The sequence below is a fragment of the Melanerpes formicivorus genome, unplaced genomic scaffold, assembly GCF_026170545.1.
Source record: "Melanerpes formicivorus ecotype bairdi unplaced genomic scaffold, bMelFor1.0.p_v2 SCAF_65, whole genome shotgun sequence".
NCBI classification, from domain to species: Eukaryota; Metazoa; Chordata; class Aves; order Piciformes; family Picidae; genus Melanerpes; species Melanerpes formicivorus.
The window spans coordinates 1,001,609-1,029,580 of NW_027142417.1; the positions used below are offsets into that span (position 1 = coordinate 1,001,609).

The 27,972-nt window shown below is 45.2% G+C and overlaps 1 protein-coding gene across 3 annotated transcripts in view; it reads left to right on the plus strand.

Moving 5' to 3' along the window:
- The window catches only part of CHD7 (chromodomain helicase DNA binding protein 7), a 127,789-nt gene that overhangs the window by 2,335 nt on the left and 97,482 nt on the right, over positions 1-27,972 (plus strand). The gene's annotated exons all lie outside the window — the stretch shown is intronic.

Here is a 27,972-nt window from a genome sequence, read left to right on the forward strand (position 1 = left end):
AGCGTGCCTTCCAACTACAGAAAAGGGCCATTTCTTCATTCGCGAGTGGCATTCTTTCCTTTTTTCTTTCTTTCCTTTTTTTTTTTTTGTTCTTTTTTTTTTGTCTTCCCCTTTTTCCCCCTCCTGTTTATTTTCCCAGCCGCTTGCTCTTGTGCTGGGTTTGTGACTCGGGGAACATCAGGATCACCCCCGATACCATAAGTTAGTTTCCGTGTCGATGTGCGCCTCGATTTTACTTTCATCAAAGCAGATTGTGAGCCGTGTTTATCCTGGAAGATGGCTTTGGGGAGAATCTGTTGGCCATTATTGTTTATTTTTGTTTGTTTGTTTGTGTCCGTGCCCTTTTTTTTTTCCCCCCCTCCCCTTGCTCATGGTATGTGGGACTAGCAGAGATGCAAACAAGCAAGTTGAACAAAACACGTTTGTGTTCATTTCCTCACAGATCATCCATTCTAACGACGGCAACAAACAAACAACAACAACAACAAAAAAATCGTAGTGACGATGACCCTTAGCAGCTTGGGTAGCTGATTTATCCCAACTCCAAATCCCGTTAGCTTGCTGGGGTGTGCGAGTATCGATATAGAATTCGTATTAAAAAAGCCTGATCCCCTGCTTATTGCTATTGCTATTTTGTCTGAAAGTTGCAATCAGCTGCTTTCCAGTGAGAGTGCTGCATCTGTCGCTTGGAGTGTTTTTGTCTCGCTGTTGCACAACAGAGGCTCTCCAGTCTTTAACCTAAAATGGCAGCTTTAATTTGACTGGGGCCCATTCATTGACAGTGATAATAAAAAGGCTGAAAGCTAAATGTAGCTGGATGCTTGGGGCACGTTTGCAGAACTCTCCTCTCTCCATTGCTAGGCGCTGCTAAGAGAGGAACTTGGAGGCTTTTTTCCCCCCCCCCCCGCCCCCCTTCTAGTTTCTATCCTCAAAGTTTTCAACGTGGTTTGCCTTTTTTTTTTTTTTTTTCTTTAACCAAAAAAAACCCAACCCAAAAAGAAGGAAAAACCTCCAGGTTGCTCTGCATACAACACATTTGAGGTTTCAGGGTGGCTGACAAACTTAACGGGGAGGGAGGGAGGTAGAGAGGGCTGCTTCTTCCCACAGCTCTGCCTTTTGAACAGCGGTGGAAAAATTCTAGTGATGCCTTTTAAAAGAGGAGTCGTTCGGGGGGGGGGGGGAATTAACCTTGTAACAGGTGATTAGAACAATTACCTGCTGTACCTCTCTGCTATGAAAGCCGGAGCCTTGCTTGTTTCCTCTTGTTTGGTGCTGTAAACCTGCTCGGGGTTTGGCGGAGATCCTTTTGATAGCGGCGCATTTTCCTCCAGGATGAAACCACAGCTGGTGGGGAAAAAGGAATTAATATTTTCTTATTTAATTGCCTTTATTTTTTTGGGGGGAGCAAGATGTCATTCTGAGTTTGCAACAGTTTTGCAGGATAAAATTTCCCCCTGCTGCAGCGTTGGAAAACGCCACAGATTTGCTTCCCTGTTAACCTAAACTGCTTATTTCCGATCCCTTTCGAGCTTTTTAAGCTGACAAATGTATAAAGATACAGTATTAAAGCCATAGAACAGGCTGTGGGAGAGTGTGAAATGCTCATGGTGGCAAGTTTAACTGCATTAAAGAGTCAGTGATGCCTGGATGATCATATTTGACCAAATATCTCACTAAATACTTAACAGCACGGTGATATTTCTGTATATTCCTTGTAAGTCCTAATTAGGTTGTTTAAACAGGGGAGGAAAAACTTGCTGAGCTTCAAAACTCCAAAAGATTTTGTTGCCTCTTCAGTAATTAAGGAAAGTTTTGATCATGGGTGAAGATCACACAGCCCTTTTGGGGGGGAATAACCATTTCTGAGGATGTGGTGGTGTAGGAGCAGCAGGCAGAAGGAGGTGTAGTGGAACACTGTGCTGCGGTCGGGACTCTGGGGAGTGCTGGGGGATTGGACTCGTAACCATTTTCGTTTGAATTTGGTTCATGTGGAAACCTGAAGAGTTAGGTCAAGGGAGTGCTGTAAGGACTTCTCAGTCCAGGCAGAGGGGTCAGTAAACCAGAGCAGAGCTTTTCTCACGTGAGTTATTTGCTGTTGGGCACTGAAAAGCTTTTGATGAACGTCCGTGGTATTTCCCGTTAACGCTCAAGTAATACCAGGGCTTTATAAGGCTTCAAACGAGTTATTTGTGACTGAGGGAGAAACAGGCTGATGGTCAAGATGAGAAAGATGCCCTGGAGAAGGTGATGTGCTGCTGGGTCTAGCTTGACCAGGTGGCCTCTGTGTGCTGGTGGGTCCATCCTGCCCTGCTGTGCACACTCTGGCCTTTGCTGGAGGAGAATCTGCAGCACAAAACCTTCACAAGGAAACAAACCCAACCCAGAAGTGATTTTTCTGTACAGGTGGAAGGTCTGAGCAGTAAGAACTTTGTGGGTTTTCAAAGAGCTGCTGCAGTCTGGCAGCAGGGCTCTGGTTTGCCATGGCCATGGGCAACCTCTAGCAACTGGCTGTTGGGGCTTGGCTTTGTTTTTAGTGCATGTTGGTACATAGAGGGCTGTTAAGGTGGGAGGAAGAGGAAGAAAGTCACCAGAAAGGAAGAGGGAGGAAATAAACATGTGCCTTGCCTTGAATCCTGTGCCTTCATTCATCTTATTTTGATGTGAATTTTCAGAGGGAAAGCTGTTGGAGTCTGCTGGTTTGTCTCTGCTCTGGTGAAGCTAGCGTTACTCGAATAAATCTGTGTGGCCGGCAAGGAAACAGGCAGCTGTGTGACAAGTGGTGTGTGTCTGAGCAGCCTCCTTCCCTCAGTCCCCTCAATCCCCACTTCCAAACCATTTTGTGTGTGCCTGCTCTGAACAGATCACTAACTGCTCAGATTTATGAGCTGGTTAACTGATGCCCATAAGTAATCCGGGTGATACTTTTATGTTACTTTTATGTGCCCTGTATACATGAGAAAACTGCAGATTTTAGTCAATAATTAAACTGTCTATTTTACAAATGAGCCTTTTGTGTTGTAGGTGAGGCTTTAGATTTCAGTTTTCCAACAGGAAAGTTATGGTATTAATTTACTGCTTCGTTGTTAAGGCAGGCATTAACCCGATGGTTCCTCATCATTCCTGTTTCTGGGAATGGTTTGTGTGAATGGATCTGAAGGGAGGGAAGTCCCAAATGTTGTCTATATTTTTGGCAGCTGTAGGAAGGCAAAGGGAAGCTCCAAGTATTTTTAGAGCTCTTTCAGAGGAAGGAGTGAGGTACAAGATGCAGAAGCATCCCATGTCGTTGGGAGGATTCCGACAAGTCACCGCAGGAAGAGTTTGCTTCTTGATTTCTTGCAGAACCCAACTGCGACTTGCAGTGGCTCATCCCTTCCCCGAGGTCAGTGGTTGTGGAAACGCCACACTGGAGCTGCACACTGGAATTCTTGGTTGGAAAATGAGGTTGGAAGGCATGGTACAAAAACTGAAAAGGAGGCTGTGACCTGAAGGACACATTCCAAGCGCCTGAATATGACAACAAAGCTCTTAAGGATATTCTTAAGTACACAAAAGCTGATTAGCTCTTAGCTTCCAACATTGTGACTTTTCAGAGATGTAAACATGCACCTAGAAGAAGCCAAGGCAAACCCAGGGATCTTCGTGCTGTTGGGTTCTCTCATCTCCTGGATGCTGCTCAGTAGCAGTTTCTAAACATCCTGATCATGTTGCTGCAGTTAGGCTAAATGCATTCTCCTGAGGAAAAAAAACCCATCAGGAGCTGGTACTGAATTTAGGCAGTTTCATTTAAAAGTTGACATGCAGTAAGGGAGTGCTGATTATCCAACAAGCTGCTCTGCTAGTAGAGGGTCACCACAGATGACTTTGAAAGGTTATTGGCATATAGGAACTCACCAGAAGCCCGTGGTGGAGGGCTGGCTTTGCTTTGTAGTGACCTATATAGCTATTTTGGGTGTGGTTTTGCCTGGCCTTCATGGGAGCTGTGTCCAACCTTCCTGTGACATAGACAATTGCTGTGAGGAGAGGGCCTTGAGGGGAATGATGGGGAATAAATAACTTGGAGAATCAATTGTCTGGAAAGAAGTCATTGCAGCCAAAATGTCTGCTTTCTTTCTAATGGTTCTGAGGGGAAAATTGCACTGCACATATATGGCCCTGATCCTGGAGGTTATTCTCTTCAGCCTTCATTTGAGTAGGGGTCGGTGATCATGGTGAGCACCACAGCAGCTTACCTGGCAGCAGCTGTCCTGCCGAGAACCCAATGCTGGATACTTTGGGAAGCACTTTAACGTCCTTGAGCTGCTTTTTAAGCCATCCAGTTGAGCTTTCTGTTTACAGCTACAACTTCAACAGGTAGTGGCTGGCTTTAAAATTTCTTCTTAGTGATTCTCCCCCCCCCCCCCCCCCCCCCCTTTTTTTGCAAGAAATTGGCCTACCCCACATTTATTTTGATTTCTATCTACAAAGTGAGCGTCACTTCTTAGAGCATCTCACGGAGGTGTACATCAGATGTGCAAAGCATGATTCCTTTTATGCTGCAAAGCCAGCCTTGCACTGAAACCTAAACCTTTTCTTTCTCTCCCTTTCCTGCCCCTGCCCCCCACCTTCCCTATCTTTCCATAGAGTGGTTTTTTTTTTCTTTCTTCCTCTTCAGATTGTGCTTTTCCTGCTGGGGTTTTAATCTTCTCTCCAATTTATATCGCTCTCTGTTTGCTCAGTAGAGTTGCATTTTCTTGCCAGCCTTAGATAATTAAGATATGTTGCAAAATAAACATGAATTTCAACTCCTAAACCCGCTGCTTTCAACCCAAAGCGTGGAGGATGCTTCTGTTGGTGTGGGAAGAGCCGGCTGGTTGCACCAAAGCCGCAGCCTTTAGACCCTGGGTGCTGCCTGGCAAGGGGTGGTCTGCAGCAGAGAGCCAGAGCAGGGAGTCAGTTGGGTGCTGCAGCCTGCTGGCAGCCTTCCAAAGGTTCTTCCTGACCCTTGGAATAGGAAAGGCCTCTTCTTGTTTCAAGTTCTGTTTTCATGAACGTGACATTCTGCCATCATTTCATAGTGAAGAAATACAGCTGTCACAGCTCCCTGTGCTCTCTGCATGGAGTGGTTTACAGAATATAGAGTGGTTTGGGTTGGAAGGGACCTTTCAAGGTCATCTAGTCCAGCCCTGCTGCAGTCAGCAGGGGCATCTGCAACTAGAGCAGGTTGCTCAGAGCCCTGCACAACCTGACCTGGAATGGTTTCAGGGATGGGGCATCTGGCATCTCTCTGGGGAACCTGGGCCAGGGTCTCCTCACCCTCATTGGAAACAATTTCTACCTTCTCTCTAAATCTTCCTCTTTCAGTTCAAACCCATCAGCCCTTGTACTGTCACAACAGGCTCTGCTCTCAAGTCTGTCCCCAGCTTTCTGATCAGCCCCTTTAGGTACCAAAAGGCCTCCAGAAGGTCTTCCTGGAGCCTTCTCATCTCCAGGCTGAACAACCCAAGCTCTCTCAGCCTGTCATCATAGGGAGCCTGATGTTTTTCATGGAACACCTCTCTTCCATCTCTCTGATCATTTTTGTGGCCTCCTCTGGACCTGCTCCAACAGGTTCATGTCCTTCTTGTGCTGAGGACAAGAGTGAGTGGGGAGAGTCCTGTCACACTTGGTGTGAACTGGGGAGAGCTGTTGGGAGGTAGTCCTTGCCAAACAAATCTGGGGTGTGAGGGGAAGTTTGTGTTTGGGGATTGTGATGAATTTGAAAGGAGCAAGCAAGACTTGGAGGCCAAGACCAGTGACCAGTGGTAAAGCAGCTCAAAGCCTGGAGCAAGTCCAAGGAAGACTTTCATAAAGCACTTTTTTTGCCCTGGACCTTAAAATAGGAAACCTGTAGATTTACTGACAGGGCAAATGGGATTTGTTAAATGAGCAGTCTTTAGGTGCAAAGGGATAGAGTCATTCTTTGAGAGAAAATGCAGGGGGAACTAAGTGAATTTTAAAGCTGGAATTTTACAAGATTAGAGATGAGTGATAGGGCAAAATGAGGAGGAAAGAGTCTTCACCATTGAAAGCTTTGGGGTAGTGCTGCTCTGGCCCTTAGCTTGAGAGGAAAGGAGGAATTGAGCTGAAGTCTTTTGTATTGACAGCTTGGGTGAGCTGGTCAGGGGGAACTGGAAAGTTGATGATGACTTGCTGTAAGAAAATATTCCTTGCTTCAGGGAGGATTCATCCCTGTAGCTGTTGGGACTGAAATCCAAAGCCGAAATGTCACTTGGTAAAATGTCTTACAGGAAAATGCACATCAGGCTGGAATGCAGAGAACAGCAGTTTGGGATCTCTTTGAGTTGAAAATAAGCAGGAAGGAGGCAGGACTGAGTTTGGCTTTAATGCTGGATAGAAGGAGTATTAAGGAAAGGTTGGTGAGGATGAGGCTAACAGATGTTAAAAAATCACTCTGATAAGGCTGAGATAAAATTCCATGTAGGTGAGAGACTGGGAAGTCTCAAGGATGCATCTTAATGAGTCATTTAGGGTATAACAAATGTTACCAAGACCTTCCCTGTTCCTGGGCAGGGAAGCACAGCTGAAGTGCAGAAATCTGGCATCTCAGGTAATGTGCTGCTTCTAGTTCTGAACGTGTGGTGTTTGTTCCTGTGGGGTCAGAAATAACCCAGGGAGTCCTAGCTGTGGGTATTGGCTTGAAGTAAGATGTAAGAATTGGATTGATTTGTTTGGTTGGTTTTGGTCTGAACTGTCTGGCCTCTATCTAGGCAAGTCCTGTGGCTGTCTGAGAACATGACTGCTGTTGGACAGGAGTCACTGGTGCCCAGATGTGGTGGCTTATTGCAAGGCTAAAAGCAGGCAGGTGGTCATCTTTGGTTCTCAGTTTGAGAGGTTCTTGGCCTTTCTCATGCTTGGGAAGATCTTGCAGACTTCACAGGTTGGTGTGGTCATGTCAGGATGGCTTGAAGGAGGGCCCTGTGTCATTGTACTCATTGCTTATGTGAGGTCAGAGATTCCTTTAAACTCTGATGAGGGGAACTCTTGCTAAGAGTATAATTCTTGCCTCGAGTTGTTTTAACCATGAAGAATTAAACTGAGAGTTTATAGTGAGCAATTTAATCTCTCTCTTGATTTAGGGAGGAATCATTCAGAAAGTGAGTTAAATAAGGGTTTCTGGACTGCCTCAGGAGGTAAGTCTGGGAGAGACCTGCTAAGTAATTCAGTTTATTTATCGGTGCCCTCACGAAGTGTCTGCTGTGCTTTGCATTTGCTCTGCTGTCTGAATGGGGCACAGCCTTGCTCATCCTTCCTGTAATCATTGCCCTTTCATCGGTGGGGAAGTGAATAAGCAGCCTTCAGCTTCACTGCTCCCCCTTTCTCTCTTCACCTCTGCTGCAAAGCACATTGTCATGGACTCCTAGTATGGTGGGGGTTGGGAGGGACCTCTGGAGATCATCCAGTCCAACCTCCCTGCTAAAGCAGAGTCACCCACAGCAGCTTGCCTAGGATCACGATGTCCAAGCCTGCTCCAGCACCCTCACACCAAGGAATTTTTTCCTCCTGTTCAGATGGAACCTCCTGGTTTGTGCTTATTGACTCTTGTTTTGTCACTGGACACAACTGAAAAGACACCCAAAAAATTAATGGATATTTGTTTGGTTTTTTCTTTCCAGAAGTGAAGGCAGTCCCATGTGTTTCTTTTATTCTGTTGTAATCTTAAAGGATCTCCACCTGCATCAGTTCCACTCCTTCATTCCAATTCTGCAGTAATCTCCATCCCATGCCACCTTCCCTCACCCAAGTGACTCTTATGCACACACACCTCTCTATTTTAAACAGGAGTTGAACTTGGTGGTAGCCAGGCAGAAGGAAGGGCTTGGTCTGGCACACCTACTGGAAGAGTCAGCTTGTTAAAGGCAGCACTTCTAACATGGCAAGCATGGAAACCTGCTTTCCACCCTGGGTTTGATAATGGCTGTGGTACGTGGCACTGAGCATGTCAGGTGTTGCAGTGAAAGTTGAGAAGACAAGTGGATGGGGTGGTGGTTTTGTGTGGCTTTTCACTTATGGTTGGAGTTAGAGGAACGCCATGGCTAAAGTGAGTGTTCTTGGATGGCTGAATCTCAAGGAAATAAGGCAATGCTTTGCACCCCTGCTCTCCCCCACCCCCAGATTTTGGGGCGTTAAAACTTTGACTACAAAGAAGCTGACAGGAATCACCTCCATTGCTCTTCTCATGAGAAAGTTCCCTCACAGTTCTTACAAAGACTATTCTCCTTCATCTCTCTCTCATCCACCACCAGTGCCCTTTTCCCTGCCCCCTCCTTTAGAAGAAAGTGGAGCAGCTCACCTGCCTCTCCAGGTGAAGGATGGTCAACCTTTGGCTTGGCAGCAGTTCACGTGTGGCTCCCCTGCTGAGGCTGTCTCATCACTAGCAGCACAGCCGGGCTCTGCAGTGTGGTGATGGTTGGGCAATGTGAAGTTTTGTTGTGGAGGCACTCAGGAGCTCTTGGAGGTGGATATTGCAGGCTGCATGCCTGGTCTTCTATCCCCAGCAGTGGGGCTTCTGGGATGTGCTGTTGGTTTCTTCTGTGGCTCTGTCTCCGTGGCACTGGGATTGGTGCTGTGCTCTGTGGCTGTCCAACATGATGGGCAGCTGGTAGAGTCAGGAAGACTGTATGACCCTTGTCTAATTTGTTAGGTGGTGGTTTGGGACAGGGTGTTTTTTCTCTCCAGTGCATACCAAAATGAGTTGTTTGTGTTTTGAGGTGTCTCAAGGTAGGCAATGAACTTTGAATGGCAAGATAAGGACTGCAGCAGCTGAGCTGTCCCGTTTGCTGCTGTCATTGATCCAGCTGGGCTGTGGGAGGGATAGATCTGATCCATGTTCACTTCTTGCTTGTGGAGTGAAATGGCACATCCACAGTAGGCAGTCCATCACAGGACCAGGCAGATCAATCCACGGAGAGCAGTGGCTGGGCAGAAAACCTGGGACTGGGCATCTAGAGCAGATTGTCACCTGCCTGTGCTACAGCACCTTGCAGCACGCTGCCTCAGCTGCCTCCTTCCAGATTCTGGCTCTTGGCCACGTCAGCCTTCCTCTGAGAGTTTTGTTTGGACACTGGTGACAACTTCAGGAGAAGAGGCAAAGTTCTTGCTGTATTCTTAGCAGAAATACTTGTAGCTTGTCTCCATCATAATGCTGATTGAGATCAGTGCTCACTTTCCCAGGGCTTTTTAGACTAAGGCAGGCCAACAACTAGGATGAACTATGCCAAGTTTTCTTTACCCTCCTTTTCTCATTGAATTGTCCTTATCTTGCTTGGTAGGGTGGTAAGAACTCTTTTCCTGCTGGACTTACATCTGTATGGGAATACATATTGTGCACAAGTAAAATAAGGTAATTTCCCCCCACCCCCCTTTTTATTGTGGCTCTGAAGATGTTTCGAAGTTACTGAGTGTCTCCTTGTTGTCCATCTAATTATTTTTTAAGGTGGGCTGTGGTCTGAGAAAAGCAGTGAGCTAATTTAACCAGACATTATGCTGAAAGGAGAAGTTTCCTCTCTGCCTTTGTCCCCCTGCACCCACCCTTCCAACCACATGGCTCTGCTACTTTGTTCAGGCAGCAGTGCTTGTCAGGTCCTTCTGTGAACCACTTTAGTTCACTAAAATGGCAGAAAAATAACTCTGTAAAATGGAGAGCATTTTTTTGCTGTTGTAATGAATCAATCTGGCTCATAAAAGGATCTGATGAACACCAGAGCTGGTGCTGAGGACGAGGGGGGCCGGTGGCTTGGAGAGCTGCAAGCCCTTTTCATCCTTTCATTTTGGTGGCGGTGAGCAAGTGGATTGGATCAGTTGCCTGGGAACCTTCATGGGAGAAACAGAAATAAAGAAGTCACCTGTGAAGCAAAGGGACACCAAAAGAAAAATCTGCTGGCCTGGGTTCAAATTGATATGAAAATTTGTTTGTTCTGGTGATGGTGTGGGCTGAATGCTGCAAACAAGTTTGTTGGAATTAATAATCCACTGCCCAGAGATCATTGTGCCTCTTGAGGGAGGAGAACAAAAAACCCTCAAAGATTTATTAATATCTAAATGGCTTGTCTGGTATTTCAAATGGAAAGTATTTAATCTTTAAACCAATTTATTCACAAGGAAGTACATTGCTATGAGGGAGTGGGGGGTGTGTGTGATTCTTTTCTTTGCTAGCTTCAAGTTCTCCATTAGGTTCATCAACCTTCTGAGTCAATTTCTGTCTCAAATTTCATCACATCAATGTTTAATTCAGTGGATTCAGTTATTCAGGGTTTTATCCCAGGTATCCACATTATTCCTGGTTGAGAGCTCTTGGCCTAGTGAGGTGGGTAAGACTGTGACTTCCTATCACAGCCTAAAGCTCTCTCGTAGTGAAACATGCTCATATTTGTTTCAAATTGGTGAACAAAATTACCCTGCAAGTAAAACGCCACCCTGCTTGCTTACTGCTGTGGCAGTGTGCTCTTGCTGCTCTCCAGAGAAATGGGCACTTTACCCCTTGTAGCTCAGCAGAGGATTAAACACTTTACCAAAAATGAGGAATCCTGACTGTAGCTCCTGCTCAAGCCACCTGCCAGCCTGAGCTGGCTCATCAGGAACGTGGCCATGAGAAGCTGCTCTCTCTCTGAAGAGCCTGGCTGCTCGGTGAAGCTGTTTGTGTAACCTGCCTGCAGTGTGACAGAAGGGGGCTTCCTAGCAGGTGGAAGAGTGGAATCTCATGGTTTCCTTCCTCTTTTTCTCAAGACTTGAGCACTGGAAGGTAAACACTTGCACTGCATTGTTGGGTATTTTAATAACTGTGACACCATCTGGATTCCTCTCTGCAGGTCTTCCATCTAAAATAATCCCATACAGGGGGTGGCAGGAGGAGCAGGAGTGGGGACTTAGATTCTGCCTCAAGACACCAAGGATCTTGCAAGCTGCTTTTGGTAGACTGTGTGAGGAGCAGTGGCCCTGACTAGCCCTGTGTGTGTGTCTGTGTGTTCAGAGTGAATATTGTAGTCACTAAAAGCAGCTTGTTTACATTAGGAATTGTATGTGCTAGCTCTAATGGGCTTTAGGAAGCCCAAAGCACAGCTGTAAAACATCTGTCTCTGGGACCAGATCTTGTCTGTCTGATGAGTTTCTGTCCTGTATTTCATGTTGAAGTTTAGAAGAAAGAAATGGAACTTTAAGAAATGAAAAGGTAAAGAGAAGTTCTTGGCCATCCTGCTTGGAGGCTGGCTTGCACTTGTCAGGCTATCATGCTGTTGTCCTGAACTCAGAACTGAAAATAGTGACTCAGTATTAACTCTACTTCCTCTTTAATCCGATCATCTTGCTTGCTGTATGACCTTATAACACCTTAATTTAAAGGCTGCTTATTCCAGTGGATTAAATTTGGAGGTGTCTGGAGTGGTGGGCAACACTACAGGAGGAGCTTAAGAGAAACTGAGAAATAGTGCTGCCTCAAAGAGAAGAACTAAGAAGGGACAGAGCAGGGAGCAGTGGGGATGTTTTCCTGCTTGCTGGTGCTGATGTACAGTCTGCAACAAGCACAAGGCTTGCTGAAAGAGCAGGAGGAGTTTGGAGCACAGAATTCTGCTGTACCAGAAGAGAAGGCATGCTCTCATCTAGAGCTGTTGGAATGCTGCCCAGGGAGGTGGTGGAGTCACCATCCCTGGAGGTGTTGGAGAGGGGACTGGGTGTGGCACTTGGTGCCATGGTTTAGTAGTCATAGGGTCCTGGGTGACAGGTTGGACTCGATGATTCTTGAGGTCTTTCCCGGCGTTATTGATTCATTGATCCTATGATTCTGTGAACATCTAGTGAGTGAATCTGGTGTTCTTTCTCTCAGTCACCCATGGGAGCGATAGAAGGCAAACTATCTCTTCAGTCCCTCTCCAGGTGTTTGGGTGGTTGATCTTCTTCTGGCCTGAGCAGATGGTTGGAAGCCAGGAACCTGAGTGCTGCTCCAGACCGGCATACCAGGTTCATAACAATGTCTTTTGAGGTCTGCCACACCGGGGTTTGTAACAGTTGCTGCTCACCTCGCAGCTCTCATCAGATGATCTCGGTTCTTTACCCAGTGTTAATTCTTGCCTTGCTGCTGCTCTCCTGGAGCAGATGAATACCAGCCTCAGAGGCAGAGTTGGTCTGGTATTTAGCACTTTAAAACCCAATCCCTTTCAAGTGTTAGAGCCAGTGTCTGAAGGGGCTGCTGTTTCTCAGAATTTACCTCGCCTTCCTCTAAATATTTTTCTCAGGAGTAAATTCCAAATGATTCTATTTTGTGTGTTGAGCTCGGGGGCTATAAGCTTCCCCCTTGTCCTACACAGCTTCCTGAATAAGCTCTGCCAAATGCTCTGTGATTATTTTATGTTGGGCTCAGGTTTAGGCACAGAAAGACTTTAGCTGATGCCTTTCCCCTCCTCTGCTATGTTATTGGCCATTTTGACCCAGGTTTTCTATGAGGTTCTTCTTCCATCCCAAGTCAAGTATTGAGCTTGCCTAAACTGCAACCCCAACAACCTCTCTGAAGAACTGTGTGGTATTTAACGTGTTGGGTGTGGTCTGGGGCTCATGGTGAGTTTTACTGTACCTGTGAAAACTTTTTGATGGTTGCAAGGCCTTGAAAATTGTTGGCTTGTGCTGTCTGATGGAGGTTTAGCAGAAGGCATTTTCTGCACTGGGTGTATGCTGCTGCCTGCAAGCTTGGGCTGTGTGCAGCAGAGTGGCAGCAGCACCTTTGCGTCCTGAAGGAAGCAGCAGCAGGCTGGAAAGTGCAAAGAGGCAGAGTTCCATTGCTTGCCACTGTGTCTTCTGTATTTGTTGGGGGGCAAGGTCTGCACCTTTAATGCAGGAGATGGGTATGGTCCTCACTTTACAGGTAAAAGAGAGGGTTTGTTTTCAGCTGCTAGGCTGTTGCACAATGACTGGTGGATTGGAGCCGAAGATTGAATTTGGCCTTCCAGTAATTCCTTTAAGTGATTAACCTAAATATGTTGTAGTTATTTTAAGTACCTTTTTATAACAGTAGTAAAGCTTTGGGCCAGCACTTCAAGCTGTTATTATCTCCTACAACTGCTGTTTAAATCAGGCAAAGTATGACTCTCTTAATTTTCTTCACCACTCGGTGGTGTTCTCAATTCTTTCTTCTTCAGAGGATGAAATAATGTTTTTAATAAAAGTTCAGTGTCCCTAAAAATGCAGTGTTTTCACACAGCTTTGAGTTGTTCCCAAACTGAACTTAAACTACCCCTGTGAAGCTGCTGAGTAGCATCCAGAGAAGCACTGCTTGTGCTGCAGTGTTTAGTACTGTCACAGTTTCTCTTGCTACCCCCAGCCACCTTTTTTTGTTGTTGTTATTTGCTGGTCCCTCAAGGGGTTAAAAGCAGATCACAAACTCTCTGATTGTGTTGCTGCTGAGTAGGATTCTCTCTTATGTAGGAGTGGTAGAATTTTAGCAGTCTAGTACTGTTTGGGTGTCCCTGTCTCATTCATGCTGTGGTACTCTCAAACTTTTGTAATCTCAACTTGCATTCTTGAAGTGCTGATAAGATGGGCTGAAACAGTTTCTTCATGAAGGGAAGGTGAAATGATACACTGCAAACTGTGTGTTATCAAAGTAACATATTTATCAAGAGCCATTAAAACCATGTTACAAATACCATCTTGCTGCTCCAGTGCCAGACAGTAGCTCTGCCAGTTGAGACCAGAGCTCTGTCTCATCCAGACTCCTATTTCACAGAGACTGAGAGACCTGGGGCTGTTTAGTCTTGAGAGGAGAAGGCTGAGAGGGGATCTTATCAATGTCTATAAATATCTGAGGGGTGGGTGTCAAGATGAAGGTGCCAGGCTGTTTTTGGTTGTGCCCAGTGATAGGACAAGGAACAACTGGTACAAGCTAGAACACAGGAGGAGACACTTCTTTACTGTGAGCCCTGGAGCAGGCTGCCTAGAGAGGTTATGTATGGAGTCTCCTTTTCTGGGGACTTTCAACACCCACCTGGATGTGTTCCTGTGTGACCTGCCCGAGGTAATCCTGCTTTGGCAGGTGGGGTGGACTCAATCTCTGGAGGTCCCTTGCAGCCCCTAACATTCTTTGATTCTGGACTGTGGTGGAGGCTGTCCAGAGTAAAAGCTTGCAAACCCTTTAGGCTCCACAACTCTGTAGCCCAGAATTACCTCAGGGGAAGGAAAAAACCCAAACTGATAGGTAACACTTAATGAGTTTTTCTTGCATGAATTCATCTCGTCTTTTCTCGCTCTGTGTAAACTCTTGGCTTCCATTGGGACCGTGGCAATGAGTTCTGCAGCTTAAGTACACATTGTATGAAGAACTGCTTCCTTTTATTTGTTTTGTTTTGAACCTACCACCTGCTAGTTTTGTTTGATGTTCCCTAGTTTCGTTGTTAAAAGAAAAAGGGAACAATGGTTCACTACTTACCTGCTCCGTGTGGCTCCTGATTTCATAGACTCTCTTCTTCTTCCCCTGCCTGTCCCTTCTCTTGGCTGGAGGTTCTGAAGGGTCTGTCAGCCCATTTTGGTCCTTTGGTGGTTTTTGCTCTTGAAGTGGAGGTGGGCAGAGCACACATTGGGACTGCAGCAAGGTGTGGGTACCTCCTAGACTTGTACATCTCGTGCATCTAAGCTCTCATGCAGTTCTGTGTTTGGTTTATGGGGTTTGTTTCTTAAATATGCTTAACATTCTGTTTCTTCTTCTGACAAATCTTGTATTCCTAGAGCTATTTATTCTAGTTCCCAGATCTCTTAGGTCTCAACATTGAGGTGATCAGTTCAGAGCTCAGCAAAATATATGTAAACCAGCAGGATTGTATCTTCTCAGGTGCATTGCCTTCTGTTTGCCTACCCTGAATCTCATCTGCATTTTATTACACCTTCACTGGGTAAGATGAAGCTCTGCTGCTTCCTGCATAGTTAATTTCCATTCTGCTCAAAATGAACTTGTTGGTATTATCAGCAAACTCCCTCACCACCTGTTCCTGGATCTCTCCTGTGCATGCTAAACACCACAGGTCTGGAAAAGAGTCAGGGGATGTTTCCTAACATTTTTTTTTCCCTTTGAACCAGTTACTTATCCACATGAAGACCCTTCCCTCTTGCTCTTGGAGCTTAGTTTCTTGAGGAGCTATTGATGGAGGACCTTTGCTCAGCAGTTGGCATGTGCTCTGGTCATCCAAGTTATCTCAGCCTTTGACCACCTGTACATTGCTTCAAAGAATTATCATGAAGCAGTAAGCCAGGGCTTTTCTATGGGCAAGATCAATGTCACTGTTGTAGTCTGTGCTTAGCCATGAGCCCTTGAACATCGTTGCTTACATCTTCTAGCTACTGACCCTGAGGAGACATTGGACTTGCTGGTCTGGAGTCCTTGACAGTCTAAAGCTGTGAGCACCTATCACCATTGCCATGACAGCAGTGTTTGCCAGCAGGATGTTTTGCAGTGGATAGATGGGATTTTATCCTGCAGTGTTCCACAACTCTTGGGTGAATATCATCTCACTTTGGCTGCTTTTTGCTTTGACCAAAGATGAAAGCCTCCTTTGGTGACAGCTGATGTAAAAAAAACCCCAACCAACCCTAGAATTATTTTTTTGTTTTATTTATTTACTTGGAGTACTTCTTTCATGTCTTGGTTGCATGTTAGCCCAGTGGATTTTCTAGCAGGCTGGAGTATGTGAAAGGACCTTTTATTACTTTGCCCCTTTATGAAGGTACCTTTCACTTCCAACTTTATTTGCCAGTTCTTTTTGTTTCCCCTCCCTTTTTGCTGATTTATTCCCCTCTTGATGAAAAATGTTCTCACTGATCACCTCCCCAGCCTGTGGTGTAACTGTGATGATTTTTTTTCCCCCCTCCTTCAGTAATTTTCATTACATTGTCAGTATTTGCCTTTTTTTTTTGCTCTTATTTTGGGTTTCTTACCAAGCTTCCTAATTTTTCCTGCATTTTTCTCTGGGAAAGCAGAAAAATAAGGATTTAATTTTTTTTCCCCCATGATTTTTGCCAAAAATGCTTGCAGTTTTGTTGTACTTCATCAGGGATTTGTTAAGTTTGAATATACCTAATGGATTTCATGAGCAAAAACTGCGAGTCATGGTATAGTCAAGTCAAACAGATCTGCCTGTAATATGATTTGTTGGCTGCTGAGATAATCCATAATCTAGTTAAATTAGGGCAGTGTGGCCCTGTTTGCTTCACTGTGACTTTGGAGAAGTTGCTTGATAAATGTGGCTTATGTGCCTCCCTGAAGCCTGGTTCCTTCTCGCCAGCAAACCCCAATCACCTCACCGAGATGTGCAAGTGGCATGGAAATTCAGTTTGAATGCCCCTGATTTATTTAAGAGCCAGACAAAGTGTGTGACTGTGTCCTTGAGTTTTAATTCCCCATCAATTGTAAATTGATGCAGTTGTTCAAATCTCCACAGTGTAAAGCAGTATTACAATCCAGCTGTAGTTATCGTGGGAACCATAACTTGGGCTTTTCTTTTTCTTGGCTTCCTCTGTGAAAAACTGCACTGTAGTTATATTATTGAATTGTTTAGCACTGAGGTCTCTCTGTTTTATCATAGTATGTGACATGCTACAGTACCACTCTGTGTAAAAACCTTTGGTGCTTGAAGCAGTGGTGGAACAGTAAGAGTTTATTCATCTCCTCGTGGAGAGAAGGGCCAGAAAACGTATTTAGCAAAATGTTTGCACAAATAATAACCACTTCGGGCCGGGGCCGGGCTTTCTGCTTGAGAATTAGGTTGCTTTGCTCAGCTGAGAAGCACTTGGAAAGTTGCAGGTCTGTAAATCTCACCTCCCAGGCACTGAGTGGTGATCCTGTGTTTCATTTAATTTCTGCTAGAGTTAATGTTGAAAGTCTGAGCAGTCTGTAAGGTTCATAGATAGAGAGGATGGTTTGGGTTGGAAGGGACCTTGAAGGTCATCATCCAGTTTCAACCCCCATGCCACGGGCAGGAACATCTCCCGCTAGAGCAGACTGCTCAAGGCTTCATCCAACCTGGCCTTGAACACTTCTAAGGGAGGGAGGCATCCACAACCATGTACTCAGGCAATATTTCAGCACAAGCAACTGCACTTGGGGGAGTTCTACACTTCAGTAAAGGACAAGAAAATCCCCAAACCCAAACATGCTCGGTGTGTAACAAAGGAGGTGAGATATTTGAGGCCTTTTAGTCGTGAAGGCAGGTAAACTGATGTTGTTAAAGAGGGAGCAGCTGGAGTTTTAAAATGGATGCTCTGAAAGGTGGCAACTCTGGGAAGCAATCAGAATTGTAAGATACTTTGTCAGAGTTTTTTTCTTTCCTCCTGCCATGAAAGGCTTGTGCCTGTTGCGATTGAGGAGTCATAGTTGTGCTTTGATAAGTTAATTTTTAAGCTTTCTCATGAAACCCAGCTTCCAGATAGCATGCCATATGTACAAGATAAGCTCATCAGTTTTGTTTTCCTTGTAAAATGAGTTACATTGCCATCACTGTGCTTACAGGTAAAGCCATTGAGGGTAACAGAGAAGGGAACTCTGTAGAAGTGTTTGGCTTAAGAAAGAACTTAGAGGAATTTAGTTCAAACAATAACTCACAAAGCACCTAGAAGAAAGCAGAGGGGTGTGTTTTTCTTCTGTCTGCAAAGAAAAGGTTGGTAACCAAATGTTGAAGTAACAAGGGTTGAAACTAACCCAGCCTGGAATACGATCAGCGTGTTGTGAGAGGGCAGGATCTCTTAGGTGGCTTTTGATGGGGGTCTTTAATGCCATTTTTTGGTACTTTTTTTCCTGATCTAACACATTCTGAACTTCTAAGTCACCTTCATGAAGAATAGAGGGGAATCTCAGAATGGCTTGAGTTGGAAGGGACCTCGGAGATCATCTACTCCAACCTCCCCACCATGGGTAGACTTGGCTCCTCAAGGCCTTATCTAACCTGGCCTTGAACACTCCTAGGAAGGAGGCATCTACAACCTCCCTGGGCAACCTGTTTCAGAGTGTCACCACCCTCATACTGAAGAACTTCTTCCTAAGATTCAGTCTAAACCTACTGTACCTCAGCTTCAAACCATTCCCCCTTGCCCTGTCTCTAGACACCCTGATGAAAAGTCCCTCTGCAGCCTTCCTGCAGGATCCCTTCAGGTGTTGGAAAGCAGCTTCAGATTCCTCCAGAGTCTTTTCTTCTCCAGGCTGAACACCCCCAGCTCCCTCAGCCTGTCCTCATAGCAGAGGTGCTCCAGCCCTTGGATCATCTTTGTGGCCCTCCTTTGGACTCGCTCCAACAGCTCTGTGTCCCTCTTATGATGGGAAGTCTGGCATTTGTTTGTTTAAAAGCTGTGTTGTGCATTAGCACAACATCTCTCTGCTACTGGAAGATCAGGAGCTATCAGTCATTTAGTGCCTAGGTTTAAGTGGAGTAGGGGCTTTTATAGGCTGATTTATTAGAAAACCTTGCTTATAGGCTTGTCTCAAAGTGTCACTGGCAGATTTGATAGGGAAAAAATAAATGGCGTGAAGACAGTTGGGGAAGGCTTTGCTGTGGTCTATGAATAGTGGATAGACCAAGAGGTGCTGTAATGCTGCTTCCTCCCTCCTCCAGCTCCCTTTCCCCCATCCCCCTCACATGTGGGATTCTGAGTGGCATGGGAGGGGGAAGCAGGTCTTAGTCTAGTAGCAGAAATAAAGCTATGGGTTATAGGTATCTCTTCTCTTCCTGTGATCCTTGTCGCAGGCATAGATCACTTCTGTCCCCCCCTGCCACCCCCCAGCACCAAGCACTTATCTTTTGGGGCTGGCAACTGCCTTTTGAAAGGCTCTGCTCCACCAAGTATACTCTTAACAAAGACCTCTGAGTAGCTGGGTTCTGCACCACAAATGATAATTACTCCTTAAATTGTGACTTTGAGTTGCTGAAAGGGGAGACAACTGTATATTAGGTTCTTCATTTTAAAGTGGTTTAGAAACTCTCAGTGTTTTAAGCCTGAACTATGCAAAAGGTACCAAAATCAAGGCAGGACAATGTGTCTGCAGGCCAGAAAGGTCTGTCAGATGAGTTTGATGTTGATGATTCAATGATCCAGGTAGTATTTTTAATCAAAAAAGCAGATGAGTGGTATGAAACAAAACCATCTGCTTTGGGTTCCACATCCTTGAGTGCTGTGTCCAGTTCTGGGCCCCTCAGTTTAGGAAGGAGGTTGACTTGCTGGAGCGTGTCCAGAGAAGGGCAACAAAGTTGGTGAGGGCCTTGGAACACAAGCCCTATGAGGAGAGGCTGAGGGAGCTGGGGTTGCTTAGCCTGGAGAGGAGGAGACTCAGGGGTGACCTTATTGCTCTCTACAACTACCTGAAGGGAGGTTGTAGACAGGTAGAGGTTGGTCTCTTCTCCCAGCCAGCCAGCACCAGAACAAGAGGACACAGTCTCAGGCTGCACCAGGGGAGGTTCAGGAGGAAGTTTTACACAGAGAGAGTGATTGCCCATTGGAATGGACTGCCCGGGGAGGTGGTGGAGTCGCCATTGCTGGAGGTGTTCAGGAGGAGACTTGACAGGGTGCTTGGTGCCATGGGTTAGTTGGTTGGGTGGTGTTGGATGATAGGTTGGACACGATGATCTTGAAGGTCTCTTCCAACCTGGTCTGGTCTGGTCGATTCTATTCTATTCTATTCATCCCTGTTTTAGAGGGTTTCTGGAGCAGTTCTGCATTAGCAGAGTAAGAGTCCCAGCGCAGGTTTGTTGTAGGATAAAACCAGAACTGGCTCTTTGACAGTAAGTTGTCAATTTTCTGTGCTTTTTCAAAGGCTTGGGTCCATATTTGTTCCCTCTGCTCTACAGTGAAGTTTAACAGAGCAGTAGGGCTCATCCTGAGTTAGCTTCTGGAGATTTAATGTGGACATACTTTAAAATGTTCATAAATACAGACTGCCCTGCTGTGGTCCTGATGCCTCCTTTAACCCCTTTCTGATTTTTGATCTGAATCAGAGGCACAGATGGCTGGAGCATGAGTTGATTTACAGTAGCTCATCACTCAGCTTAATTTTTTTTATTGATGAGATAGATAAGTGGAAGGAAATAAATAGTTTCTATTTAAGCACAATCTTTTTCTGCTACTTTTCCTTTCCTCTCCCCCTTTTACCCATCAATGTCTCCAAAAGAAATAGGCAACCTACCAGCTACATGCTTTTAAGCTGGAGGAGTGGAAAAGTACTTCAGGTATGTAATGTATCAGGTGTGAAAGGAAGGTGCTTAGCTGAATCTTTAGGTAGGTGCTGCTGTGATACAAAGATGATGTAAATTTGGAGTAACTTCTGAAGAGCATGCAACTGGAAGGGTTAAAAAAGGCAACAAACCAGTGTGGCCAGTTCTTGGCTTTTTTGAGTGGGCAAGCAAGATGGGGAAGGGTCTGGATGTTTTCAGAGTAAGGGGATGCAAGTGAGGATAGTGGTCCTGGTCACTTGGCTGGGAAGAAAAAAATGCAACTTCTGTGTTAAAATGGATGCATATTTAGAATTGGGATCAGTGCTGACACCAACACTTTGCATTTTTAGAGGCTGAAGTCCCATCCATCATCTCTGGCCTTTCCCTCCAAAATCAAGAACTCTGAATGCTGTTAGCATATTCTGTCTTGTGCTAAGCCTGACTGTGTTTGGCCTGGAGGAGAGCAGACTGAGAAGGGCCTTTATCAGTGCTTATGAAGGGGGACAAGAGGATTGGGCAGGATGCTTTTCAGTGGTGCCCAGCAACAGTACAAGGGGCAACAGACAATAAATGCAACCTGGGAGGTTCCACCTGAACATGAGGAAAAACTTGGTGTGAGGGTTCTGGAGCCCTGGAGCAGACTGCCCAGAGAAGTTGTGGAGTTTCCTCTGGAGAGGTCCCAAACTTGCCTGAGCAAGCTGATGTGGATGACCCTGCTTTAGCAGAGGGCTTGGACTGGCTGATCTCTAGAGGTCTCTTCTACCCTGCCCTGTGCAGGGATTCTGTATCTAGCTATTCCTCCGGTCATGGGCTATCATTTACCCCAAAGTGATTACAGAGCTGTTGTGCATTAGCTGATGGCATCCATAAAACATTTAAGCATGTGCACAGCTGGCATTTTCTGTGTGAACATCCCCAAACTTTATATTGCATTTCCTTACATCTTGTAATTTCTCTTTTCTTTTAAGCCTTTGTGAAATGAGTAACTTGGATCTTCTGTGTGGTTAACAGCATCCATAAAAGTGATCTGTGCAGGAAAGATCATTGGGGTTTTAAGAGACGAAGAAAATTTGAAGTCATATCTGTTGTGCATCTTAGTCCAGGTCAAGGTTTGTGTAACATGAAATGTCACTCACTGGAATTAAACTGATTTCAGGCTCAGGCTTCTGTTTTAAGATCCAGGTATTTGCAACAGGGGAAGGTTAAAAATGATATCTTGAAATATGTTCCTGTTATCTTGAAATATGTCTTGAGTCAGCAGCTAAGTCAAGTTCTGGTTTTGAAACCTGATAGATCCCAGCCTCTGGTATTCCTTCAAATAAAACTGTCTTTTGCTCCGAGATTGAACATTTGGAGTTAGTCAGAGATGTGAGCGCTGTGAAGCTGCGAAAAGGAGGCTCGGGTTACAGCGCCAGAAATCACTCTCTTAGAAGTTTAATTTGTTCGTTCAAGAGATTTGGCATCGTGAGGGGTGGAAACCTGCTCTCCAGAATGCCTTCCACTTTCCCTCTATCCATGCATATATTTCATTAGCTGTTGGCTAGCTAACTGACCGCAGCAAAGTGATTATGTGAGGTAAAGCAGAGAAATTACAACAGAAAACCCGTCCTCTTGCGCTAATTTTTGTCTATTAATTGAAGGTTATTTGTCATTTATGACCCTGAAAATCCACATTTCCTACCAGAGAACTAAGAACTCTTCAGCAGATAAACCCTCTCTCTGGCCTGTAATACATGTAGCCTGCGGTGCAGGTATTTGCTGTAAGCTTTAGAATCGGGTTTTTGTCAAGCTCTTAATTTTCATCTTCTTACACCATTTGTTGAGTTTGATTATGATGTTCACTGTGGAACTGCAGGTGATGGACTGGGTGGCTCCCAGTCTATGCAACTTTAGGTAAAACATCCTCTATAGAATGATGCTGAATGATGGCTCTGAGCAACCTGATCTAGTGTGAGGTGTCCCTGCCCATGGCAAGGGGGAATTGGAACTGGATGACCTTTGAGGTCCCTTCCAACCCCAATAATTCTATGAGAGTTTTATTTTCCTTCAGCAACAATCAAATTCTGTGGTAGCACAGTTGGTATCCCTTTAAAACACTTCTAAAGTGTTGGAGAGGCATCCTGTGTGATAGCTCTTGTGTTCAATGAGTTCCTAGATGGTTCTGAAAGATTTATGGTGAAGTCCAAAGCATTTCAAGGCCAAGTGTAGCAGTCTTGTCAGATAGAGCTTTACAGCCTAGTGACTTATAATGAGAGTAGAATGTAATTAGAAATTGTCCATGTCTTTACTGAGTACTGATGAAAACTATGGCTCAAAGGTTAATTCAAATAATAATTAATATTGGTTTCTGTCAGAACAGGGTGGTAATGAAATCTTTGGCGTACGAGGAGTCTGATTTTAAGAAGTGGGTGCCTAAGAGAGAGAGAGGCTCCAGCTTACCTTTTCTGATTGTGTTCAGTTAGCTTACAATCAGCATGATAGCTTGATGAAGCATAATTTGAGGGCAATTTAAAGCTCCTCAAATATTACAGCCCAGAGTGAAAACCATCGAAGGCGGTGCATCTGTTTAAGGAGACAGCTTCCCAGCGAGATTGCTGGAAGGAGATGGGTTTCCTACAACTGATCCTGCCTGAGAATTGTTGTTGTTGTTGTTAATAACTGAGCAATGCCATGTGTTTGTGGGAAGTAGTCTTAATAAGATTTGCTAGCATGAGAAATGTGGGATGTTACATTGGTGTTTGTTTAAATTGGACTAGTTTCAATGAAAGCGATAGACCAGGTTTTGCTGGCAACCAAAACAAATTCTGTTCAGTTTCTTCTTTCTTTTTTTTTCCTCCTCAGAAGAAATTTTCTATTGAGGGGAAAAAAAAGAAATAAATAGATGCTGTTAGCTTTCACTTGAGCTAAAACCATAATTTTTCAGTTGGTGAGCTACCAGAGCTGTTATTCTGAGAGGCATTTCATGAATGCTTTGCTGTCTTCTGATTCCCTACCCGCCCCCCCCTTCTGTGTCTGCTCTTACAAATCCTCTACCAAAAAGCTTCTCCAGAAAGTTATGGCTTGGTTTTATGGGTCTGAATAGTTCTGCATAGCACACCTTCCTCAAACCTCTCCTTGCTATTCACTCTGCTTCTCTCAAAGCTTCCCAGGCTGCTTCCCCCAGTTTGAAACTTGCTGTAATTTTAAGGCTGTTTCCTCTTTAGCCAGAAAGGAAGCTCGAATGCCTCTAAATTAGATCTGACAAAGATCAGGTATTTTCTTTCTTAGGCTTGTGAAAGCGATCACAAGACTGATTGCTTTTATTTTTCCTCTCGTTTGGATAATGCTTTCCATAGAAACTGCTTCAGCTCCTGGCAAGCAGAGAGTCCTCAGTCAGGACTGGACCTCTCTGGAGTGGAGGCACCCAGTGGGAATGAGTTACACGGTGGAGGCAGGAGTTAAGAAAGGGAGGGCGGGGGGTGGGTGTGTGTTTGAGGGGTGTTTTAAAACTGTTGAAAGATAGGAAGTGCTGAGTTGATTTCTCAGAGCTGTTCCTGCTGTTCATGCTTCTTTTTTCACACGTTTTTCTCCAAAGCCTGGGTGAGGGACTCTGTGCTACACTGAAACTTCCACCAGTGGTTGGAAGAAAAGCCAAGCCCAAATTTCAACGATAGCACTGGGGAAAAGCTCCCTGTGCAAGTCAGATGTTCAGATTCTCTTTTCTCTTTTACTGTAACCAAAGAAATACTGGCTTGGGAACTGAGCTGCACTTAAGAATCTTACAGAGATGTCTGATGCTAAACCTCTTGTCTTGGAAAACTCTAGTGAAGAAACTTGGGTCAGGAAATGGAGCTTCTTCTGTCTGAAAATGAATCTGCACACACATCTTCAACAGCCAACAAAAACAAAATCCAAAGGATGGCTGAAATCTGTCTTCCTGAATTAAAGTGGCATGTTTATGCTTAATTATGTAGTCCTTAAAGAGAATCCATTGTCTGTAGAGGTGGTCCAGCATCTGTATGCTGGACCATGATCTGCTGTAGGGAAAAGTATAGTTCTCAACCTGAAACACTGAGAGATTCCCTGAAATGGAAACTCTTGATACAAAAATGCTCCCATTTGGAGCAAGAGCTAAGTGTGCCAGGATTTCTGCCAGTACTCCAAGGTGGCAGAGGACAAATGTGGACAGAAATGGAAAGGGAGATGCTCTGCTGAACATCCTGAAAACATTTTCATTTTTATCTTTCTGTACATTCCTCCAAACCGCAATTCAAACCACACATTAGGTCCCAGTCCCTTTCCATGACAGGTCTGCATAGTAACCTGGAGGTATCAAGAGAAGCTAGCCCTTATTTAACTAGGGACAGGCATGCCCCGGTGCAAATCCACCATCTCCAAAGAGCAGTGAGAGGGGTGGTGGGGAGGGGAGAAAGGAAGAAGAGGCTGGTCGTTCCAGTTCATCTTATTTAACAGTGTAAGTGGCAAAATTGCTATGGTTAGGTCTGCTCAAAATGTTTTGCAGAGTGTCCTGCAGTTTGCTTTCTCTGACCACTTGAAATTCTTTGGGAAGGGAATCTTCCAGAGGATTGTGTCTGTGCTGGGGAATAAACAGTTGTCGTGTGAAACTGATGTGAGCCTTAGTTTTACTCTGCCTCCACTAAAATACACTTTTACGGTAGTTTGTGCAGGATCAGCACAGAGGAGTACAAAGAGGGAGCTTTTCAGTACAAAGGCTGCCTGTTTGGCCTGCCCAAACCACCGTGAATGTGTTTAAAGGGGACTTTTATTACCATGGAAACTCTCAGACAGGAAGGAATTTGTCCTGCCATATCTAGAAAATAGTCTGTAATGGTCAGCTCTTGGAACAAAAGTGTTTCAAATGGTGGGATGTACTTAAAAATTCTTGTGGTGAAGATGTTGGGGTTTGGGTGTTGGTTTGCTGTTTTTTTTTAAGAGAGGAGAATATGTAAAACCCAATCTTATGCTAATAGACTTTTGGGGTGGGGAATTTAGTGAAGGCAGCAGACAAGTACAATGTGAGCAGGGGAAGGGTTAGGAGAAACGTAACAAAGTTCTGTCTCTCTGCATCCAGAAGGCTTCCTAGGTGTGGAATGGATGTGGATGAAATATTCTCCCTTTAAGCAGCCTGTTTATCCATCACAGCCATCCATTGAGGGGACTGTGCGTGTGCTTGGCTTGAACTGCTGGAGGCAGTCCTCTGAGCACCAAGGATTAATTGCTTTTGGAATGTCTTCACTAAAACCTGCTCTTTGACTCTCTTGACAAATATCCACAGCACTCACAAATGGCCTTTATTTTCCTAAATCACACTGAGTTATAACATTTCTCATTGAAAAGAAATTCTAATGCCAGACCCCAGAATATTTGCACATCCCAGAATATTTGCACATCCTTCACTGGAGCTCTGCGTTGGGATGAAGTGACTTCAGGTCAGCCATCTTCCTTCCAGCCCTCAGGAGTAGCTTAGTGGTTACTGCAAGGATTTTATCCATGCTTTCTGTGGTGCTTGGTGTTGGTTTGATTGTGTGTGTGATCAGGTATGTGGAGCAATGTTTTGTGTTGATGTGACCCATTGGAATTGCTTTTCTTTCTATCTTTCTTCTCCTCTGGAAGACACACCAGCAGACATTGGTTTCTCATGCTCTTTCTATACAGCAAATGCCTGGCTTCTTTTAATGCTCTGCTTTTCAGGTTAAGCTGTTGAACCACCTGGCCATGGCCTGCAGGCAGTTTGAGTGAGTGGTGTAGTAATAAGCTGATCCAATGGGCTGTGCTGCTCGAAATCAGCCGTGCCACTCTCGCTTCTCCCCTTGTGCTGTCACTGCTGTTCAGCTACCCCCGTGGTGATGATCTTCTGATGGCGACTAATGGTTACAGTAGCTTACCTCTAGTGTCAGGCTGCACCCAAATGATGTTTGGGGTAAGCAACGGAACAAAAGCATTTTGTTTGTGGTTAGGAACAGGAATAACTAAGGAGGAAAAAAATCGTTGTGAAAACTTTCTGCAGCCCTGCCAGTTTTGCACTTGCAGCTGCTGCAAATCAATGTTCAAAGTCTAATTCTACCTGGCAGGCCAGGTAAAGGACTGTTACACAGCTATAACATGGAGCATTTCTTTGTCCCTTCTCCAAGCATGGGATGACCTTGTTTGCGTTATCTGGGTTAAGGCTCTAATCTGCTGCTCTCATATGAGGACTTCCGTCTTACATGGTGATCAGTTTAGTTTCTTGTCTCCTGACTGGAAGAGCAAAAAGGATTGCAGAAGGTAGTTCCAACCAGGGTTAAAAAGAAGCAAATGTACAAGAAACAACCCACCCTGTTGTTCTTGCTTATAAAACATTGTGCTTAATGTTTCTGTTTCCCACACAGGGCTTGGTCAGTTTCCCTGATGGGGGCAACTGGGGGCAGGCTGCCATCCAGACTGTGCCAGGGGATGGGCATTTTCATCCTGGACAGTCATTTGTGTAGAAACCCCCATCAGATGCACTTCCCTAAGATATTGTTGACTAAGTTGAGAAAGGAAATACTAGTGACATCATGTATGACTTAATATGGTTATTAACTGCGCAGGTGTTGTAAAGCTGTGACTCTAAACTGTAGTGGAATAATTGTACCATATGTCAGGCTTTTGGTTTTCCTTCAATTTTTGTCCTTCCTCATTTACCACGTTTGTTTTTTCCTCTTTAAAAATGTATTCCTTGGCTGCTTTGGTTCTGTAACACCTCTTACTTCAAAAAAAAAGGAAGGAAAACAAACAAAAAAAATCCCTCAGGCCTTGATTGGTTTTGATCTTACTTCATCCACTGTTTCCTTACTCACTTCTCCAGTATGCACATATGGTTTTGTCTCCTTCCTCACTGTTCCAGTTCTAGGCTTTCTTGAAACTCAGCAGAGGAACTGCCAGCTCATGAAGAAGGCAAATGACCAGCTTGCTCTTTCCCACTACCTCCTGCTTGCCTGAGGAGCTCACAGCCAGTGCTCCTGGGTCCGTGTTGCATGGCTCGGTGTTGCTCTCCTGATGGGAAGCCTGGGGAAGCACTAAATCATCTGGCCACGTACTGCTTCCTCCAGCTTGCTGCCCAGCAGATCCCTGGGCTGAGTTTGCAGCACAGTGTGATGGCTGCAGGCAGCTTTAAAGCTCAGGAGTGGGGATGGGCTCTGTGCCCCCACCCCCTCGCCCCACGCCACACAGACATTTCCCTGCTCTCCAGCTGCTCTGGTTTCCATCTGTTATGGGGCCTTCTGGTGCGACTGTTTCATCATCTGCCGAGCTGAGTGAAATGCTGAAGGACCAGACACTGCACTGACCCAGGGAATTAGGGGGTTGTGGTTTTGGAGAAAATGGCTCACACGCTGCTTTTCCCTTCCTCTCCAGCTTGGTGCATAACATAGGCACATCTCATGTCTTGAAGAGCTTGGTTAGGTGCTTTTTCATGTCTTTGCAGCAAATGTGTTTACTCATCTTAGTTGTCTGTGTGGTGATGTAGGCCTCTCCTACATGGCAGCTGCCCCCCGCCCTGGGAGGAGTGCTGTGCTTGGGTGTGTGATGGGCTCCGAAATGCTAAATGTTAACTTGGAACAGAGAGTGGAGAAGAAGCTGAAACCTTCTTGGTGAAGACAAAAATATGCACCTAGTAAGAAGCAGCAGGGAGCCAAGAGAGGCGTTAAGAAACCTTGGAGTGGCCATTGCTCTCTTGGCCCAGGAGCCGGGGAACTTTACCCCGCAAAGTGTCTTCTCTTGGCAGGCAGATGCCTGCTGCTCATCTTCA